The sequence below is a fragment of the Scylla paramamosain genome, chromosome 8 (genome assembly GCF_035594125.1).
Source record: "Scylla paramamosain isolate STU-SP2022 chromosome 8, ASM3559412v1, whole genome shotgun sequence".
NCBI lineage: Eukaryota > Metazoa > Arthropoda > Malacostraca > Decapoda > Portunidae > Scylla > Scylla paramamosain.
This window is the reverse complement of record NC_087158.1, coordinates 23,890,374-23,912,492: the sequence shown is the minus strand read 5'-3', so window position 1 is coordinate 23,912,492 and position 22,119 is coordinate 23,890,374.

Below are 22,119 nucleotides of genomic sequence, written 5' to 3'. Positions count from 1 at the left end.
GGTAAGGTAAGGGAAGATGAAGTAAATTCAGGCAAGGTAAGAAAAAAAATATGTGAATAGCTAAATTCACGAAATAAAAATATGCACAAAACATTTTTCTGGGGCTGTTAACTGATAAAGAATGAATTACACAATCATGATACTGAAAATCCCTAACAATATTTAGATTTCGAATGAAAATTTATATTTATATGGCCTTTTATGTCCCTAACACCTTTCGTTGACACCTGAAACCTCTATGCGATCCTGTATATTTACACCTAAATACAAATGGAGGCCAAAAAAAATGCCTGACGGGATTCGAAAGTGTGGGAGCATGTATGGGTGGGAGAGGTCATTATCTGGAGCGCCAGGAAGTGCATGCGAGCTGTCCATGGCGGCTTGTCTGCCTGACTGACGGACTGTTTTTATTTGCCTTCGTCTGTTCCCTGAATGCATGCCCTTTTTTGTTTAGTCACGTTCTCTCTCTCTCTCTCTCTCTCTCTCTCTCTCTCTCTCTCTCTCTCTCTCTCTCTCTCTCTCTCTCTCTCTCTCTCTCTCTCTCTCCTCTTTCTCCTTCCGCAGCCTGACGTCGCCTTATCTCTATGGGTCGTAGCTCGCACCCTTGTTATCCCCTCGGTAAGCCACGTCCTCTCGCCCCTCGTGCCTTCCCTCCCTCGCCGGCTCAAGACACTCGTGGAGCAGCAGCGGGCAAGGCGGAGAGGAACAAGAGATGGTAGAGGACGCTGTATTTCTTGCCACAACTGCACTACCACGTACATACCTCTGCCACGTTTTTCTGTTTCAAGTTTTATTGAGGTTAATGGTAAAGTCCTGGGTTTTAAGAAATATACTGCCACCTGTTCGAATCCTGCTCGCTGCTTGATTACTTCGGTGTATTACAGTAATATTATGTTTGTGTATTTATTTGCTTGTGGTTATTTTGTTGTGTTTTGTTTTTCCGGGTGTTTTTCCGTATTTTTTTTATTTTTTTTTAATTTATTTTTTTATTTATCTATTTAATTATTTATTTATTTTTTCTTTTTTTTGGCGGGGATGGGGGCTTTAACATCAAATCATCTAGTTTTAGATTTAAGTTCACGTAAAGTGTTCACATATAATAATGCATTCTAGTGATCCTTTGTGTGTGTGTGTGTGTGTGTGTGTGTGTGTGTGTGTGTGTGTGTGTGTGTGTGTGTGGTGTGTGTTTTCTGTTACCTTCTCTCCATCTACAAAGATAAAATGATTAAATAGATAAAATTATACAAAACATATTATTTCAGATTGGTATGCATCAATACATGCAGGACAACACGTCATGGCTATCAGACTTCAATGTCGTTACACGTTACCGAGTAAAAAAATATAAACAAAGCACACAAACAATGCACATTTTGCCGCCCACGCTCCATTTAACATGCAGGTAAATCCTCTCCACGATTTATTTAATCTCACATGAACCGGTAATGATAAGCACGTACATTACTGAATTAATGAAAAAAAAAACATGTTTTTGAAATTATTTGTTTTTAGTTTTGTGAATTAATGATGTTATTTATTTATTTTCTTTTTGCAATGATTTATCCATAAGTACACTTATGAACAAATGCCTATCGGTCTTTCTAACTGCATGTATGTATGTATGTATGTATGGTATGTATGTATGTATGTATGTATGTACCCTACGTAAATCCAAAGGCATGTATACAGTGCACTCTGAAGAGACGATACAGGTTCAACTTTATTATTATGTGCAGCTAATGGACTCCACCAAACTCACTTGAGGCTGCAGGAAAACAATCTGTGGGCCATAACTCCAGAGAGAGAGAGAGAGAGAGAGAGAGAGAGAGAGAGAGAGAGAGAGAGAGGAGAGAGAGAGAGAGAGAGAGAGAGAGAGAGAGAGAATGTTTGAACTGTTAAATCAATTAATCAATATATATATATATATATATATATATATATATATATATATATATATATTTATATATATATATATATATATATATATATATATATATATATATATATATATATATATATATATATATATATATATCACTTATTTAAATCAGGATACTATAAATGGGAAACACAGTTGCAACTATGGAAATAACCTTAAAAAGTGACAGTGTTATGAATGCACTAAATTAGTACAATATATCCTCTGACAACGATATTAAATCCTATTTCATAGAGGGTAACGAATTAAATTAAAATTGTAATAAAAATAATTAAATAACATTCGTTATGATAATAACAGTAATAATGATACTATGAATACTACTACTACTTCTACTACTACTGTCTACTATTACAACTAGTAATAATGATACCAACAACAACAACAACAACAACAACAACAATAACATCCTCATCAATAAAAATAACAACAACAACAACAACAACAACAACAACAACAACAACAACAACAACAACAACATCAACAACAGATAACAAGATATCAAATGTAAGTGTGAAAAGTGCCATGAGGGTTGACAAACTATTACACTTCCTCCCACGCCTCCAAACCCGCGCCTGGCCCACCATCCGCCTCTCCGCCACAACAGTTTCCCTGGCGACCACCTTACCCAGTCCACTATTTGCATGTATCCTTGGAACTATTTTTTTTTTTTTTTTTCATTGCAACAACAACAATATATTCTGGGTAGCATTTTTTTTCCAATACGTTCTATAATGTTTCCAGGAAATCCATGAGATGTTTCAGTGGTTCGGTTCACGGTTGTTCCCTAAAGGGTGTTTTTATTGTGAAGTTACCTTTATTTATGAAAAAAAAAATGTCTAAAGTTAAAATAGAAAAGGAAAGGAAACTTCATTTTGTTAAAAATAAATATATAAATAAATAAACTAGAGAGGGAACAGTCAAACAGTGTATTGCACAACAGAAAAATATATACATTCCAGTTTACACAAAATATGCACATGGAAAACTTATACCGAGATAAATTTTCCTCTTCAATCACAAAAATAAAATCCTTGATGTTGAGTATTATGTCCTGACGCCATGGTGCTCATTCTCGCTTCTAGCTTCTCAATCATTCACTCTTTACCGAAGCGGAATGCTATTGACGATCATGTTTTTCAACCTTGATTTTTCCCTGTGGCTCTAAGAGGAGCTGCTTTGTCGTCAATTTACCTTCCACACCCTCCAATAGGACGTTCAAGATATTTTTGTCCTTGTTTTCCTTGGAGGGTTTTCTCCTGTCTTGGGTCGATCAAATTACCCTTCATAAAGACTGTCCCGGCATCAGGTCTCACACTAACGACCGTTCCATCAAATTCTCTCTCCCTTGATTCTTTGATTTCTGAATTCAAAGTTTTTGTTTTGGTGATTAAAGCCACGGGGAGCGATTGAACAGAAGAGCAGGGATGAAAGCTGCTCGCCTACGCCAGTGATTGAATTCTAGTCTGTAATTTTACCTATGTGGCGAGCACTTCAGAGACGCAACTTTTATGTACATTTCCAATTTTTCACGTAAAAGTGTAGATACTATATTGATCTACCTCGAAAACACCTATGAGAGACTCGTTTTTGATGTCAACTTCAGTCTCTTAAACGTGGCTTTAAGATGAAAACGTAGAGCAAATCGGGTGTTTTCTTCACAAAAAAAAAAAAAAAATAAAATAAATAAATAAATAAATTAAATAAATAAATAAATAAATAAATAGGCGAGAGGGGAGTTTAACGGATATCATGAACATTCACAAGTTCCTGTTTTAGTGTTGTTTGGTGCTGATCGTGTGGTGGGAAGCATGTCAAACGGCTTCATCAAGGCGGGTAATGTACTTGGAGAGGGAATAAGAGGCTATGATAGCGTTGCGTGCGTACATCAGCAGCACTCAACATATGTATTACCTCGTTTCGGCACCTCAAAGCGGCGGCCACCAAGCATACGTATTGGATTTCTAAATTTACAGATCTCCCATTAACGTTGTGCAGGTTCATTTTACTTTTCTCTCTCTCTCTCTCTCTCTCTCTCTCTCTCTCTCTCTCTCTCTCTCTCTCTCTCTCTCTCTCTCTCTCTCTCTCTCTCTCTCTCTCTCTCTCTCTCTCTCCCCCGACTGGCACGATAAGAAAATGGACACATGAGGGTAGGGGGTACAACAAACACACACACGCATTTCTCACGACACAACTTAACACCAATTTCAGGCTCAACAAGAAGCATATCCCAGACTGGCTATCTTTAAGGGGACACTCACAGATGCCCATTGCAACGTACAATCTGGTGAGGCGACGGCGAGACGTTGACCCTTTAACCTTTCCTTCATGTGACTAAAAATATTCATAAACCCTTCCGCCATGCACTTCACGCTTCCTCCTCCTCTTCTTCAACCTACCTCAACCTCAACTTTTCCCTTCCTCGTCCTCCTGTTTGCCCTTCCTCCATCTCAGCGTCGTTTTCTTTTTATGTACGAGGGGCACTGGACTAGGGACAAAAAAATAAATAAAATAAAATAAAAAATAAACAAGATATATATATATATATATATATATATATATATATATATACGAGTATATACTCGTGTATATATATATATATATATATATATATATATATATATATATATATATATATATATATATATATATATATATATATATATATATATATATATATAAGGTTTACTGGGGTGCCGGTCCCTAAAGAAAACGGCCAAAATGATTACCCAAAATTGAAGGAGAAGTAAGATTGGAGTTCACAAGTCACATCTTAAGCCACGCTTAAGTATAAAACAGGAAAGATCAAACGCAGCTAAAATTAACAGTTATCGATATACGAGCAAGTGTTTTCCGACAACAGACACGTTCTTCTTGTTATATTTCCTGGTGACCTCGCGCAAGGGAACGAGGCAAGTGTCACGGAAGGCCTCGAGACAAGTGTTGAATTATGTATTGTCGCTACAACACACACACACACACACACACACACACACACACACACCGGTTAGGTCTCTCAATGATCAGGCGAAACGAAAGCAAACAGGATGCGTGTTTATCCAATTTCCTGGGATAATAGCAAGTCTCATAATTACGCTGAGAGAGAGAGAGAGAGAGAGAGAGAGAGAGAGAGAGAGAGAGAGAGAGAGAGAGAGAGAGAGAGAGAGAGAGAGAGAGAGAGAGAGAGAGAGAGAGAGAGAGAGAGAGAAATATACTCTTGTTCATATTGGATAGCTGGATCTTAAATTCTTAAACCTAATGGAAAGTAATGGAAGAAAGGTGGAAAGGAGAAGGAAAAGCAGACACTTACTTAGACGATGGAACGACCCAGGACATTTTCTTCACAATTTATTTTGCTGGAAACTTTACTCTTTACAATTAACAGCAGTGATTCCGAATGTGGAGTATAGACACCAAGAGAGGTTCGTTAACACCTGGTTTTGTTCACCTGGTGTTTGTCACGGTAGCGGGCGTAACATTTGGGTGTTATGAAGACCACGCTATTTTCTCTCTTTTCCGTTATCTGAAGCTATGGGTTGTGTGGAAAATACGAGTATGTTGTAAGGTTTTAAGATTCCTCTAGCGTTTGTGGCCTATATACACTTTTAAGGCCATGGATAAACGTGCACTTTCCTCCCTCGCGTTCTGATCCTTGACATACAGCACCATGTTTAATATGGAAGAGTAGCATCTGTTTTTTTTTTTCTTTTTCACTTTTTCACGCTACGCTGCGTCTTAGATCTGTTTACCTGAGCTGACTGATGCTCGAAGTAATATCCTGCCATCCTCGCTTCATGTATCACAGGATCCGTTTCAATATCCTCACGTACCCATCACCCGGCCTGGTTATGATTGAGACTTAAACCTGAGTGCTAATAGATTCGTAGCCTCTATCAATCTACTGGCGAGTAGGATTACCTGTGTCTCTTGCTCATAATAATGCATATGGTTTCGACAAGAGTTATGATGTGACTTGTTATGATGCCTGAAATTTATCACTTAATCCATCATTCAATTACTCGCTTAGGTTATATTCGGTTAGGTTAAGTTAATCATTCAGTCACTCAATCTAACTTTCAATTCCTTGGCCAGTAATTCTTCATCTTTGCAGCGAACCACAACTATGAGTAAATAGGTCTCTGAATATGACGCATGCAAGAACATAAAGAATGTTCCAAAAAGCCACCAGACCTACTTATGGCAGTCCCTGTATAAAGCTCATATACTTGTACCCATCTGAGCAGCAAAGTACAGTCGCAATACTAAGTAAGGTTCCTACCAGCCGAAATAAATCTAAAAGAACTGCGACATCAGTGCTTATCTCAGGTGTACATAGTTGTTGTAATTGTTTAGAAAAGCTGAAGAGGAACCTCACAGGAGAAACAAAACAGAAGTGCAACCGTCCCAGTGAAAGAAAAGTATAGATTGCTTGAATAAGAGGTCATTTTAGTTTTTAATAAACAGTTATATTCCTGCTTACAATAGCAAGTAAAATGATTCCAAATTGTTATGAACGTCACATGAGTTATATGCACTGACCTGACAGTATGTTTGCCTATCCATTAATTGATTGTATATAGTTAGTACTCAGTCTGTAGATAAGTGGACGAGAGAGAGAGAGAGAGAGAGAGAGAGAGAGAGAGAGAGAGAGAGAGAGAGAGAGAGAGAGAGAGAGAGAGAGAGAAAGAAAGAAAGAAAGAAAGAAAGAAAGAAAGAAAGAGAGAGAGAGAGAGAGAGAGAGAGAGAGAGAGAGAGAGAGAGAGAGAGAGAGAGAGAGAGAGAGAGAGAGAGAGAGAGAGAGAGAGAGAGAGAGAGAGAGAGAGAGAAAGAAAGAAAGAAAGAAAGAGAGAGAGAGAGAGAGAGAGAGAGAGAGAGAGAGAGAGAGAGAGAGAGAGAGAGAGAGAGAGAGAGAGGTATGCATGCATGCGTGCATGGAGGCAGGCAGGCTGGCTGGCTGGCTGGCAGACAGTCAGACAAACAGACAAATAGTTCCAGACAGACATGATCCCTAAGCTCTCGCCTGGAGGGCACGGCTGGCAATCACTGAGCCAGCACGTAATCCCCATTGCTGTTATGAATTGTATTGACACTATGAGATAAGAAAGACCATTAGACAGAACGATAAAGCAACACACACACACACACACACACACACACACACACACACACACACACACACAGACACACACACACAGTAACTTGTCCATTATTACGACTGATAACTCTTCTAATTTTTTTAAGATTACTTTGAGGTTAATATTCCTTGCTTGGATTAAGTGATTCAGGAAGAGAAGCCATAAATCACGTAATCTTTGATGTTGCTATAATTCAAGAAATGGGGAGAGCTGGTAATGCTAAAGATCTATAAAATGTAATTCCTATATCTTATATTTTCCTTTTTTTAGATAACTATCCTCTCTTCTTTGGACAGTACGTACATCTAACAATTGATATCTAACATTCTTCACTGAAATATTAACTACAGATTTAGTACTTTTTGATTTGTGTGTGTGTGTGTGTGTGTGTGTGTGTGTGTGTGTGTGTGTGTGTGTGTGTGTGTGTGTGTGTGTGTGTGTGTGTGTGTGTAAGATGTAGTCTGCATGAAGCACCTGACGCCTCCATCACTTCCAAAGCTTCTCTAGCCCTGTGCCTTCATCACTCCCTTGCCGTAACCCTGCCCTAACCCGACCTGCCCTGCCCTGCCATTCCTCACCTCCTCGCGCCTCATCCCGTGACAATGCACACTAAGCTGGCCGGCTTTATGGTGCACATTCAACACAAGGAGATGCATTGTGTTGTTCCTTCATTCTTCGCTCCTTTTTGGTTTCTGGAATAACTTTATCCCCATGCGCCCCCTCCCACGGAATACATTGAGGTTTTCCTTGATTCTTTGTTCCCTTTTGGCTTCTGGGATAGTTTCATCCCACGCCCACAGTATGCATTGTAATTTTCCTTCATTCTTCGCAGCTTTTTTTGTTTTCTCGAATAATTTTATCCCTTCCAAGAAAAATACCCACACAATCTTCTGTGTGGCCGTGTTGTGAAAACCCCTTTCTCCTTCCCTAAACTACCTAGATAAATATAGATCTCTTATTCATTGTATTACTTCTATTTCTCTTAGTGCGCGCATTGTTAAGGCTGAGATAGTGGTCACCGCAGCCCCATCAGTGCGCCAAGAAGCTGCGTGGGCGCCAACATTGTGTCCCAAGGCACGTGCATCTTTCTGATTTCACCAGGGAGGTCAGTATTCATAAGATCGCAAACTTTACCTTCCTTCCCGTTTGTTTTTACTTAGGATATATGTAGGATTGAGATTTAACTTCCTATATTAGTTTATTCATAGGAGGTATGTTCAAATTATGAAAAAAAGGAATATGTCGATATTAGTAATTATTAAAAGAAAGATAAAAGGAAACCTGTTTAAAAATTTTCCCATTACTTGAGAATTGGTGTTTCTGGGGATTATTTTCCGTGTGCAGGGGTGGGCCACCCCTTGGCGTGTGGTGTGGGCGGCAGTGGATGCATGAAAATGGGGCTGTAGTAATAAATGGACAAGAAACTTACGATCAATGTGTGTGTGTGTGTGTGTGTGTGTGTGTGTGTGTGTGTGTGTGTGTGTGTGTGTGTGTGTGTGTGTGTGTGTGTGTGTGTGTGTGTGTGTGTGAGAGAGAGAGAGAGAGAGAGAGAGAGAGAGAGAGAGAGAGAGAGAGAGAGAGAGAGAGAGAGAGAGAGAGAGAGAGAGAGAGAGAGAGAGAGACTATATATCTGACTATGTATCTATTTGTCTATCTGTCTTTCCTCAAACTTATGGTGCATGAAGGACGTCAAACAGATGGTGTGTGGGCGGATGGCGATGGGGGGGGAACTACCTGTCGGCGAGCGGTAAGAGGAGGTCAGACAGAGGCGGATTTGTAGGCTAATCCATAAACACGCGAGTCTAGACGGCGTTGGGAAGGATCTAAGAGGCAAACAGAAGCAGAAAAAGATTTTGAACGAGAGGGAGGGAATGTGTGTTGGAGAGACACGACTTGAGGGAAGAGAGGTGAAGAGGTATGAGGGAGAAAGAAGCTAAGAGGGCGAGAGGCAAAAAAAAAAAGTTGAGTGAATAGAGAGAGAGAGAGAGAGAGAGAGAGAGAGAGAGAGAGAGAGAGAGAGAGAGAGAGAGAGAGAGAGAGAGAGAGAGAGAGAGATAAAGAAACCATAGTGAGAGTAAATGGAGGGACAAAGAACATAAGGTTGAGAGTGAATATAGGAAAGGAAGACCGTGAATGAAAAGACGGACAAAGGAGAATGACCCTGGAGGAAGAGGAAGAAGAATAAGAGGAAAGGCTAAGACAGGAACGTAGGTGCTGAGGACGAGTGGCGCCCCAGAATGGTAAAACTTAAACAGAAATCGTGCTGGAGGGGACACTGAAGAAGAGCTTGGGATAGCTGAGTGGGTGATAATGAGGTGGGGAGAGTGGAGAGGGTGAAGTGAGAAGAAATGAGCAGCAGAAACAAAAAGAAAGGGAAGCTAATGAGGAGTTAGTCATCTAGTGAAATAAATGGAGGCAGAAATCTCTTCGGAAAGTAGTGGAAATATAGTTTTAGTTTTGTCATATCTATACAACGGCGTAGCAAATCCATTCCGGTGTTTAAATGGACAATATGTGGGGGAAATTTATTGTTGATCAAGGCTATAAAATTATAATAAATCTCCTCCAGTATCTACGCAAATGTTCGGCCCGGCGGTTCATGAATAACTGGCTTTCACGCCGCGCTGGCCACGACCGATGTGGCTAAGAGATGATGTCAATGTAAAGGCAAAAATGTACAGAGGAAAATGAATACGGATGTGAAAAAGTGGACAAATTGAAAAGGGAAGGGGAGAAAAATGTTCTAGAATGTATGTCAAGTGGAAACGTTCAAAAGGAATAAAAAATGCAACGAAAAAGTGAGAGGAAAAATGTAGTGAAGAGAGAGAGAGAGAGAGAGAGAGAGAGAGAGAGAGAGAGAGAGAGAGAGAGAGAGAGAGAGAGAGAGAGAGAGAGAGAGAGAGAGAGAGAGAGAGAGCAAAATATTCACGTCATCGCCCGTGGTTGCCGCAGAAAGGCAGGCCGGGAATATAATGCCATCACATGCCAAGGGCTTGTTAATATACGAGTGAATTTTATTCCCTTTGTCTTGTTTTTGTCTATTTTGCCTTCCTATCTATTTTCCTCCTCCTCCTTCTCCTCCTCCTCCTCTTCCTTTTCTGATACTAATATTCTTCTCTCTATCAATTCCTCTTCTGTTTCTACTTTCCTCCTTTCTCTACTTATATTCTTCTTTTCGCTATCAATTCCTCTTCTATTTCTACTCTTCTCCTTCCTCTACCTGCTCCCCCTCCGTACCTCCTCGTCACATCACTCTGACCTGACCACGAACCTTCCTATCCTGTCTTATTTTATCCACATTTGCATCATGTCTGCGTCCACTCGTCCATTTTCCCACACTCCACCCCACCTCTTCCCCCTCCCTCACTTCCACCCACACCACTCCACGTCCGTCCCTCTCCGCCCACTCCACCTCCGCCTCTATGATAATGTCGCCCTAATGACCCAACCCTCCACCCTCATATTTTTCGTCTGGGTGTATTCAAGGCACTTTTGTTCGTTTGTCTCTGTCTGTTTGTCCGCTTGAGTGTTGTTGTGTGCTTGTCTGTGTATGTGGGTGGAGGTGGGTGGGTGTGACAGGGTGGATGTGTGGACGTTCACTGACAGCTCCCTTGCTTACTCAACGCTGCTGGACAAATCTAATGGCCAGACACCCAAGATCGTCTTAACACACTTTACCAGTTAGGGTCCAGCTCTATGCCGCTTGGTGCGAAGGCGAAGTAAGTTCATAGCCAGATGTTTGTACCCAATGACACATGACCGGTAAGGAATAAGTGAGGCTGAAGAGTAAGTGAAGTGAATACATGAAAAAAATAAATAAATAAATAGAATATATATATATATATATATATATATATATATATATATATATATATATATATATATATATATATATATATATATATATATATATATATATATATATATATAACGTGTTACTTTGAGCATAATGAAAGGATGAAGATTAATACTGATTAAAATAGGTAAACATATGACAGAAAACGAGGGACGAAGAAGAGGGAAAAGAAATATTTCGACGAGGTCATAAAATCCTGCAGAGACATAACCGAACAGCAGACGAGGTGAGTGACGAAGTTTGGAAAGGCATTTGTGCTGCAGCGGCGTGGTGGTGACGGCACGTGGTGGTGATGTCTGGCGGGTGTGTGGAAGTGAAGGAAGGACGGCTGAGCGATGTGTCTGAGGCGTTCAAAGTTTAGAAGCGAGGAGAGTCCGGCGGCTTCGAGAGAAGTGAGAAACGGAGGAAAGCGGAGAGTATTCCAGGTCGCTACTGTGAAGTGGGAACGTTTTTAATACCCATGCGAGTCAGAGCCGCTTGGGCCAGTCCGCAGTGAATAGGGAGGTTGTACAGACATTCACGAATGAAACGTTTACGCTGCGACCTTTTTTCTATGACCAATCTTGTCCCTGTTTCCAGCAGTGCCTCGCTTGACCGCGATGAATGGGTAACATGTCAACAACCTGAGGCCACTCGACAACACGCAAAAAAGGGATGGCGAATGGTAGGACTTCAGCGTGGGTTTCTGCAATCATCGTGGATGCCCCCAAGTTATAACCGCCTCCCGTTGTGGGTGAAAGGAATGCTCTCTGGTGAGATGAAGGGCTGGACCCTCGAGGCGACTCACAAAACGAGAAGTGAAAATAATTCGTATATGGAAGGAATGTTTCGATGGCAGGGAAATGTTACGGTGGCGTGTCGCTCACTGGCTACTTGATGGCGGTGAAGGAGCAGCGCGGGAGACCAGCCACCCTTACCCAGACACCTCGATCAATGGTGTGAAGAAGCATACATAGCGACAGAATATTATGTGTCTTATGCAATGAGGGAACGTATTCATCAGGGAAAGTGTAGCGAATCTGTACAAGCTAGGAATTGATATAACTGCACTTCTGCCAAAAAGCATACGCGGCGATAAAAGTAATAATAACAATTGCACGTTATACTGAAATTTACAGAAAGGTCGGGAGTTTCGTATATAAAAGTAAAAGGTTACGTCGTTAGAAAAAAAAAAGAAGAAAAATCGAGATGTAAAACATGAAACAATACATTAATAACGAACAATAACGTCCTCGTCCATTTCATACATAGAATAAATATGATATGTATCCCAAACATATATCTATCTGTATATGCACGTATGTATGGTCATATGTATGTATGTATGTATGTATGTATATCTGAGTATGTATATATGTATGTATGTATGTATGTATGCATATCTGAGTATGTATGTATGTACGAGAATGTGGTTACGTCTGCTTATCTGTTCCTTTGTCTGTCTGTCTGTCTGTCTGTCTGTCTATGTATGTATGTATGTATGTATGAATGAACATACCAGTTAGTTCCTGCTGTTCAAATGTATTCATATCTCAAAACATTCTCTTATCCAGACTCCCTAAACTTCTCTCTCTCTCTCTCTCTCTCTCTCTCTCTCTCTCTCTCTCTCTCTCTCTCTCTCTTGTATGGTGACATCAAAGGCTCTCTCTGAATAGGACTTTACTCTTTTAGTCGCCAGCACCGGAGTCTACAGCACAGGACGACAGCACCACCACCACCAGCACCCACCTTAGCACACCTTACACGACGAGGGCAGCGAAGACAATGACTCAAAAATTACAGAAGAGACGATGACACGAGGCAAGACAAGAAGCACACTCATCTGCCTCATTAGAATCCCGTGCTAACATTTCTCCATTTCTCTCATTTCTCTCCCATTCACGTTCACCTTTTCTTTCCTTCCTTGCTTCCTTCCTTCCTCCCTCTACGTGAAGGTTCGTTGTCTTTCTCCTCAGGACACTCAGCCGTGAAAACTAGATTCCTGATTGGTCCAAAATACAGGACATCGTGTCGTGTTCCGTCGTGTTCAGCCAATCGTTAAGCCTTTTCACCCCTTCCCCTCCAGCGCCTTCCTGTCTCCTCTCTTCCGCTGAAATGCGCTCTGGCTCTCTCTCTCTCTCTCTCTCTCTCTCTCTCTCTCTCTCTCTCTCTCTCTCTCTCTCTCTCTCTCTCTCTCTCTCTCTCTCTCTCTCTCTCTCTCTCTCTCTCTCTCTCTCTCTCTCTCTCTCTCTCGTACCAAATATAACCAACTTAAACGTAACCTTGAAATCATAGGTCGTAAAGTTAGAGAGAAAATACATAGAATCCAGGCACAGCAAAGACGTTGATAAAACACGGCAGCAAAATTGTTTTCACTCCCCGAGCGGCGGTAAAACACAACCAAACTGCCCTAAATGACTAAACAAATTTCGCTCCCTCCCAATTTCGAGGTCACTGTAGGGTAATCTTGCTGTCCTGGCGGCGAGGGTGCGGGAGGACACAAGGCGGGAGGACACAAGGAGGGAGGACACTGACGCTTGGAACAACAGGGACAGGAGGAGGAGGAAGAGGAGGAAGAGAACGAAGAGGAGGATTACACGGGATTGCACGGCCAGAACATATACCAGGAAACGTATCTGCCTATTTATATCGATGGTATAACGTTGAACTGCATGCTTCTGCTTGCAAACTACGTGTAGAGATTAAAGTGAGGAGAGAGAGAGAGAGAGAGAGAGAGAGAGAGAGAGAGAGAGAGAGAGAGAGAGAGAGAGAGAGAGAGAGAGAGAGAGAGAGAGAGAGAGAGAGAGAGAGAGAGAGAGAGAGAGGAAAAAATAAACGTAAGAAAATTTAATACGAAAAGGAGAGGGGAAAAATATGAAAAAGTAGGAAGCCAAAAAAAAGTTGAGGAAGAGAAAAACGAAATGAAAAGTGAGGAAAGAAGATGAGGCAACGGGAAACATCATTATAGTACATCATTGAGAGGAGTGAAGAAAAGGCTGTCTGTAACACGATCGACACCGCCACCACCACCATCACCACCAGCCGCGAAGTTACGTAAGGACAGAATATCGTACGAGGCATCAAACCAAGGCCATCCCTCTTTGCCAGCTTTTGAAAGATAAACATGGCGTGGATTATAATGGTGATGGTGATGATGGTGATGGTGCTGGTGGTAATGGTGGTGATGGCGCTGGTGGTAATGGTGGTGATGATGCTGGTGGTGGTTATGTTGGTAAAAGTAATGATAATGATGATGCGTATGGTATATATGCATATGTAGATTAAGTTCTGCTTTTATGATGGAGAAAGAGGAGAAAAGAGTGAACAAGAGGAGGAGGAGGAGGAGGAGGAAAAGTAGGAGAATAAAGAGGAAAAAGGAAATGGAAGGAAAAGAAGAAGATGGAGGAAATGGAGGAACACGAGGAGGAGGAGGAGGAGGAGGAGAACGAGAAGAAGAAGAAGAAGAAGAAGAAGGAGAAGAAGGAGGAGGAAGAGAAACAACAAGAAAAGCAAGAGGAAAATGAGAAAGAAGAAAAGGATGTCATGAATAAGAAAAACAAAAAAAGGAGGAGAAAGAGAAGGAACAAGAGGAGGAGGAGGAGAGAGTACAAGCAAATGAGAAAGTATTGGAGGTAGAGAGACGTAAGTGACGCTAGAATGTGAAAGGAATTTTTGCTGATGACGCACTCTCCCTTACCGTCTTATTCCTCTCTCTCCCTCTCTCTCTTCCTCTCTCTCTCTCTCCCTCTCCGTCTCCCCCTCACAACAGTAGTATCCGCAGAATCATCCTCTCCCACAAAATGGTGTTACCCAAAATACGTACGTTCGGGTACCGTTCTCCTTGAGCCAATTTCCCCAACGTGGGCAATGGAGGCACCGGAAAACACTTAGGAAGAGCAGAGGGAGAAGGAGGGGGAGGTGATGGTGGTGGTGGCGGAAGAATGTGAAGGGAAATGAGGACATGAAGTAGGAGGAATAGGAAGCGAGAAGGAAGTTGAGGAAATGCAGAAGGTAGGAAAGATAGAAACAGAATAGAGGGAGAAGAGATGAGAGGGAAAGTGCAAGAAGAGAATAAACAAGAGGACATAGAACGTGGAGGAGAATGAAAAGGAGGAGGAGGAGGAGAAGGAGGAGGAGGAGGAGGAAGAGGAGGAGGAGGAGGAGGAGGAGGAGAAGGTCGAAACTTGAGGGAGGGAGGAGTAGAAGGAGAAACAAATGAAGACAAGTGAGAAAGTAGGAGGAGACAGAATCGGAGGAAGACGCGGAAGTAGAGGAAAAGGAGAGGAAGTGAGAAGGCCGGAGGAAAAAGAGTAAAAAAAAGAAATCAAGATAAAATTAGGGAAAATATGAGAAGAGAAAAATTGAAGATTAGCACAAAAATAAGAGGGCAAGAAAGAGGAGCATAGGGACACAAAACCAGAGAAAAAGAGGAAGAGAAATGAATGGGGGAAGGAAGAGAAGTAGTGTAGAAGCACAGGACTGAAGAGACAATGGTACAGGAGGACCAGAAGGAAGCAGAGATAGAGGAAATGAAAGGCTAGCAGGAAAAGGATAAATAAATGGACGAAGAAGATAAAGAAAAAATAAAACAAGAACAGGAAAGGCGTGGTAAAGATGGACCAGAAGGAAACAGAGATCGAGGAAAGAAGGAATAGCAGGAGGAGAATAAGTAAACGGACAGGGAAAAGGGGGAGGAAAAAAACTGCACAATAGTTGGAAGGCCGTGGTAAAGAAGGAATAGAAGAATACGGAGATCGAAGAGAGGAAAGTAAATAAATGGACGGGATAAAAGGAGGAAAAATGGCAATAATGGGAAGGCCGTGGTAAGGAGGGCAATTTCTACCATTTTTGTTCCTCAAGCTCAATAATTTGCACACTTGCGGCCGGTAACCTTCCTCGAAATTACACGCAGTATGTTTGATTCCAACACATTTTTTCATATTTCAGGACTATATTTTGCGGTCACCCTACTTTTTTTTCTTCTTATTATTATCCTTCCTACATGACTTGCGTGCGGGAATTTCGTCCATTATTCGGACCCTCACTTACGATTCATGTGCAGTGAACGAACCCCGGGAGCATTAATGAGACCCCAGCACTGACATTTTCTTGGGAACACTGAACTCCCCTGGGAAGAAACCCCGATTAATTAATAGGAAAAATTCGGCTTTTGCTTACTTTAAATTAATGCCACACAGGGAAGCCACACATCACGGAGAAGATAATAGAGACGTCACACACACACACACACACACACACACACACACACACACACACACACACACACACGAATCAAATGACCCTCCCTTTCCTATCCCCTCACATGGTCAGATTAATGGAGGCACCATGCATGCTACATACACACAAACACTGCAATATGAAGAGTCTCTTAAGCAAGGACATAACGACAGAAATGTCTTCATAAAACTAGAAATATGAATGAGAGCAGGAAAACACGGAAGCTCGGGACACATTATACGAGAGACCAAGTGAGAACAGGACACACACACACACACACACACACACACACACACACACACACACACACACACAGACGGTAGAAACTTGCAGGACGAGATACAAACGAGAACATGCATATTTCTAGTTAGTGACACACCTCCCAGTGGTATAATTTTTGCCGTGAATATATCCAACCATTATTTTGTAGACAGGGGGCTCACTATAACAACTCTTCCTTCACAAGTCTCTCTCGTATCTCTGTCTGCTCGGGAGTTGATGAAGCGGTTATGGCTTAAAGATGATATTTTCTCGGGAGAATTACGGCTTGCCTTCTTCACGTTACTTATAGGCCTGGTAAGATAAAATATGCCTACTCTCGCGTTCATAATGTGCGAGGTATGACTTAGCCCAAGCTCTGAGTCTTAAGTCCGTCCCTCGTAACTTGATCTCTTTAAAGTGAATATTATTTTGTCCTACAGTCACTGGAAGTTCAAGATAAGTTATTTCACTTCTGCTTCTTCTTAAGCACAACACAATGTTCTGGTGCACGTTTAGAATATACGAAAAATTCCGGAAGACAAGAAATTGATTGAACAAGTAGTTTAATTACTTTAGTTCGTACGAATTATACTTTAAACTTTAAGTAAAGTCGTGAGACTTTTTTTCTTCTATACGTGAAGGTCCGCCGCAAAAAATAAGTGGATACAAAAATAGGACAAAAATTAAAGGACCATTTTTTCCCCATTCCTGTAAAAAAGTGAGGAGTTTTCAGTTGCCCAGTGGAGAGGATGCTCGAATGAAGTCACAATTGTCATTGCCTATCAGACAAAATGTTTTAACGATTGGAGAACCAGCTTTTCCAAAAAATGATGAGTGAATTTACGTCCATCACTGCTGATCACTAACGATTCAGTGAGCCATTAGCACTTGCACACGAGCCTCCATGTTGTAATCACCTTGAAATTCATCGTTATCATCACATCCATCTCCACAACATCACATTCATCTTCATCCCTTTACTTAGCTTTATAACATATCATACCAACATACATTTCTATGACATTAATTTTTCTCCATTCCATTATCACATTCACCATTTCAATACAATGTTCACTAACTCAATGTCATTACACACACACACACACACACACACACACACACACACACACACACACACACACACACGTATATATATATATATATATATATATATATATATATATATATATATATATATATATATATATATATATATATATATATATATATATATATATATATATATATATATATAAAGAAAATCTTCTACTGATGTTATTCACTTACACCACACAATTCCACAATATCATTTTTTTTTTTTTGGAAAACGTAAAGAGTCACAAGAAAATTCACCGTGTCAAAAATAAAAGTTATGAAAGCCAATATCAAAACACGCATTACAAGACAAGCACTAAAAGCCACATGAAAAAAAAAACTCATATATATATATATATATATATAAAATTCCCACCAAAAAACACTAATCCTTTCTCACACACATAACAAAACATGACCTCAGCCACTGTTAGAAAAAAATAGAGAAGGGAAAAATGAAAGCCAAAAATAACACTAGACAAAAAAAAATAAAGCTCTTAGAGAAAAGAGGCTACAAAACTCAACAAATCCTACTCTCTCTCTCTCTCTCTCTCTCTCTCTCTCTCTCTCTCTCTCTCTCTCTCTCTCTCTCTCTCTCTCTCTCTCTCTCTCTCTCTCTCTCTCTCTCTCTCTCTCTCTCTGTGTGTGTGTGTGTGTGTGTGTGTGTGTGTGTGTGTGTGTGTGTGTGTGTGTGTGTGTGTGTGTGTGTATTGTAAGCTGAGACAGAGACAGAGAGAGAGAGAGAGAGAGAGAGAGAGAGAGAGAGAGAGAGAGAGAGAGAGAGAGAGAGAGAGAGAGAGAGAGAGAGAGAGAGAATATTAAAACAGTTCCAGAACAAAGATAGAATTGAACAAACTGAGAAAAATGATGGCCTTAAAACCCAAGAGAGAGAGAGAGAGAGAGAGAGAGAGACAATAAAAAACTCGGATGACCCAATTTTTAAAGACCAGATGTGACACAAAAGGCCACACAAATTAAGCCAAATGAGACACGTGGAATCTTAGATAAATTAAACAGTAGAGATTTCCCTTGGTCTGCCATCCTTCGTCATCCCTAACCACCCCCATCCCTCTCCCTCTCTCTCTCTCTCTCTCTCTCTCTCTCTCTCTCTCTCTCTCTCTCAGCCTACAATACCGCCCACCTACCCTCCCGTCTCGACCTTGTTTGAGAAGCCATATCTCTCCCTTTATACGATCTTCATTGCCTCTTTTATATGCCTCGCCTGGCCTGAATTGTCCACGATCCCGCTAAGGGGGTGTTAGGAAGATAGGCACAGGGACAAAGGCCTCTACTTTTTCTCTATTTCTACACATTTTATAGGCCTACAGCGTTTTTTTTTCCCTTTCCTCTCTCTCTCTCTCTCTCTCTCTCTCTCTCTCTCTCTCTCTCTCTCTCTCTCTCTCTCTCTCTCTCTCTCTCTCTTGCATCATTACTGTTTTTTTCTTTTCTTCGTGTTGTTCCCTCCTCCTCCTCCTACCATTAGGAACGGCAGAGACCCCCAGGACAGCTTTGGGATGGTGACGGCTGGAATTTTACCAGGCGCACACCCACCTACACACACACACACACACACACACACACACACTCCTCTCCTGGATTGGTTTTCACACTACCTTCACTCTTACGGACGGACTCTTGCTAAGATACACGAGTTGACTAAGTGCTATTTATGCCATAGAGGTATATTCTAAAGTGATTTTTACGAATATACGAGAGTTATGAGAAGCCTCTTTTCCTTACCCTTGCCTCAGTGAATGCAAAGGCTAATAAGACACTGCTGCCGGAGGAAATTGCTCGTACGTGTTTTCATTACTGGTATAATGTAAGAGAGTTATGAGAGAGCAATAAATAGAGAATTTTAACTTGCTTCCTTCCTTGTTACAGACACTTTCATCTATTCATGGGAGGGAAATATATATAGATAGTTGTATTGTCATCTATATAGAGTAACAGGTTTCTATAAGTATTGTATGGGAATGAGTCTTGTATTATTCTAAAAAAGCATTATAAAAGATACGTAAAAAAATAAAAACAGAAAATAATAAAAGAAATCATGTTCTTTCTATGCTTCGTGCAGAGCTTGGAGAACAGCGAGTCGTTCCCTTTGTTCGGCTTGAGATGAGAAGAATGTTGCTGTGAAATGTTGCACAGCCAAGGTAGAGATGTCATTTGTTGGTGTCAAAATATTGGAGTTTCTGTCTCTCTCTCTCTCTCTCTCTCTCTCTCTCTCTCTCTCTCTCTCTCTCTCTCTCTCTCTCTCTCTCTCTCTCTCTCTCTCTCTAATTAGTGTGACCGTATTTTCTTCTGGAAGGTGTATTTTTCGTTATTAATTCTAAAACTCGCTATTTTGCTGCCAAGGAGGAGCAGGAGGAGGAGGAGGAAGAGGAGGAGGAGGAGGAGGAGGAAGAGGAGGAGGAGGAGGAGGAAGAGAAGGAGGAAAAATAAGAAAGGTAAGAGACAAAAAGAAAAACGGAAAAAGAAAACAGCTGTAACAACAAGATGAAAAAAAAGAAGAAAAACAAAAATAACAAGACAATGGTACGGAAAGGAAAAAAAGAACTAAAGACTGGAGCAGCAGGGAGGATGACTGCGTGTGTGTGTGTGTGTGTGTGTGTGTACCGATTTCTTTTCTTTATTCTTCTCAAGCGACGGTTTTTTTCTTTTTTTCTGCTCTTACCAACAACAGAGAAAGAATCCTAATGGTGCATTAACCTTTTCTTTCTTGACATACTTGCGAGGATACTGAAAATAGAATAAAAAAATGTTCAAGTTCAGAAAACAACGCTAAAGTACATGTTTCTTACTAAACAAGGCAACAAAGGGCGTATAGATGATGAAATAACAAAGCTAACTGAACCTGTAGCGTTCTGAACAAATACAACTGGAATTTATTTTCTCTCTTTTTCTCTATTTTATTAGGAAGCGCGACCTTAGAGGGAAGAGAAAGATAAAAATGTTCTCTAAAAAAATGCCGTTCCCTAATAGTACTAGAGCTGAAAAAAACACGCCATTATTGAGCCAGCTGGGTTCTCACGGCTTACTGGGAGTGAAAATTCCTCAGTGACGCTTGACAAGAAACTCGCGACACAGGAATGCACTGTGAGAATGAAAGCGCCGAAGACTGAGGAAGAGTGAATTCAGACGTTGAGGTGTGGAAGTGAATACACGTGCGTGCTTCTCTGAATGACTTGGTGTAATTTTGTCTCTTTTGTCTTCTTTTTGTCTTTATTACTCGTTTATGTTTTATTATTATTATTATTATTATTATTATTATTATTGTCATTGCTATTATTATCATTATTTTTTTTTTTTACTTCTGTTCAGGTGAGGCTCAGGTGTTGAATGTCTTTGTTTGGTGTACTTCCTTTGTCCAGTTTTCATTCTATCTTTGAATTTCGCACGGTAAATAAACACCCACACACTCACACACCCACACGCATTCACACCCACACGCACACACACACATTCACACACACCCACGGCCCACATCCTAAATCCTCCACCGGCAGAGCAAAGGTAATCAAAGAGTTGGTTACGAGATTTAGACAGACTTCAAAACTTTTCCTCTTCCTTCATGATTTTCGCTCCCTCGGTGACAATGTTATTTCGTCCGGTGCCTTGTGTGTCCTTGTGTTTTCTTTCCCGTCACTTCAATACTGTCTTTCTGGTTTCTCTCTCTCGGTTTTACTTAATATTTTTTTCTTAATTCCAAGTTTATTTGTCTCTCTGTCTGTCTCTGTTTTATTTATCACTTTTTATATTTTTCTTTGATATTTGCTTGTGTTTCTGACTGCTTCACTGTGTCTTTCTGATTTTCTGTCAATCTGCCCATTTATTTGTATTATTTTTTGTGTGATTCTCTCTCTCTCTCTCTCTCTCTCTCTCTCTCTCTCTCTCTCTCTCTCTCTCTCTCTCTCTATATATATATATATATATATATATATATATATATATATATATATATATATATATATATATATATATATATATATATATATATATATATATATATATATATAAAATGAAAGTACCATAAGGAGAAAGAAAAGAAAAGGTTCACAATTATGAAAGGAAATAACACGAAAACTACAAACGCTGACCATAATATGAATTAATTCAATTACAGCGTTTGCATATTCTCTTTGAAGGAAGTCATTGCATATTCACTGGCGAGACTGAAAAACTGGTGTGAAGATGTTTTTCGTGGTACGTCGTTCAGTCCAGCTGCGAGAATTACTGTGGTCCATTAAACAAATTAGCTTGTGAAAAAAAAAATGTTAGCAATGCAAGACAGGCGAAAGACAACACAATCACCGTGTTCACTAACGATGGAGAAGGAGAGCGAGAGTTGTTCAGACTTATCAGAGTGCAAATCATTTCACGTCGTTATGTTGGTATTGTACAGCGGCTGACACTAAGAATCTCAAACACGCTGGACTTTACCACGCAATCTAGGCGTGATGAGAAGGTGTACATATTCACGTTTGCATTATTATTTGATCAAAATTCGGATTTACAAAGAAAATTTTCATAGTGAAACAAAAAAATAATAAAAATAATGTAACTTGTTATGCTAAGTGAGAAAAATTTTATACAATTAGTTTCACTTCAAAGAT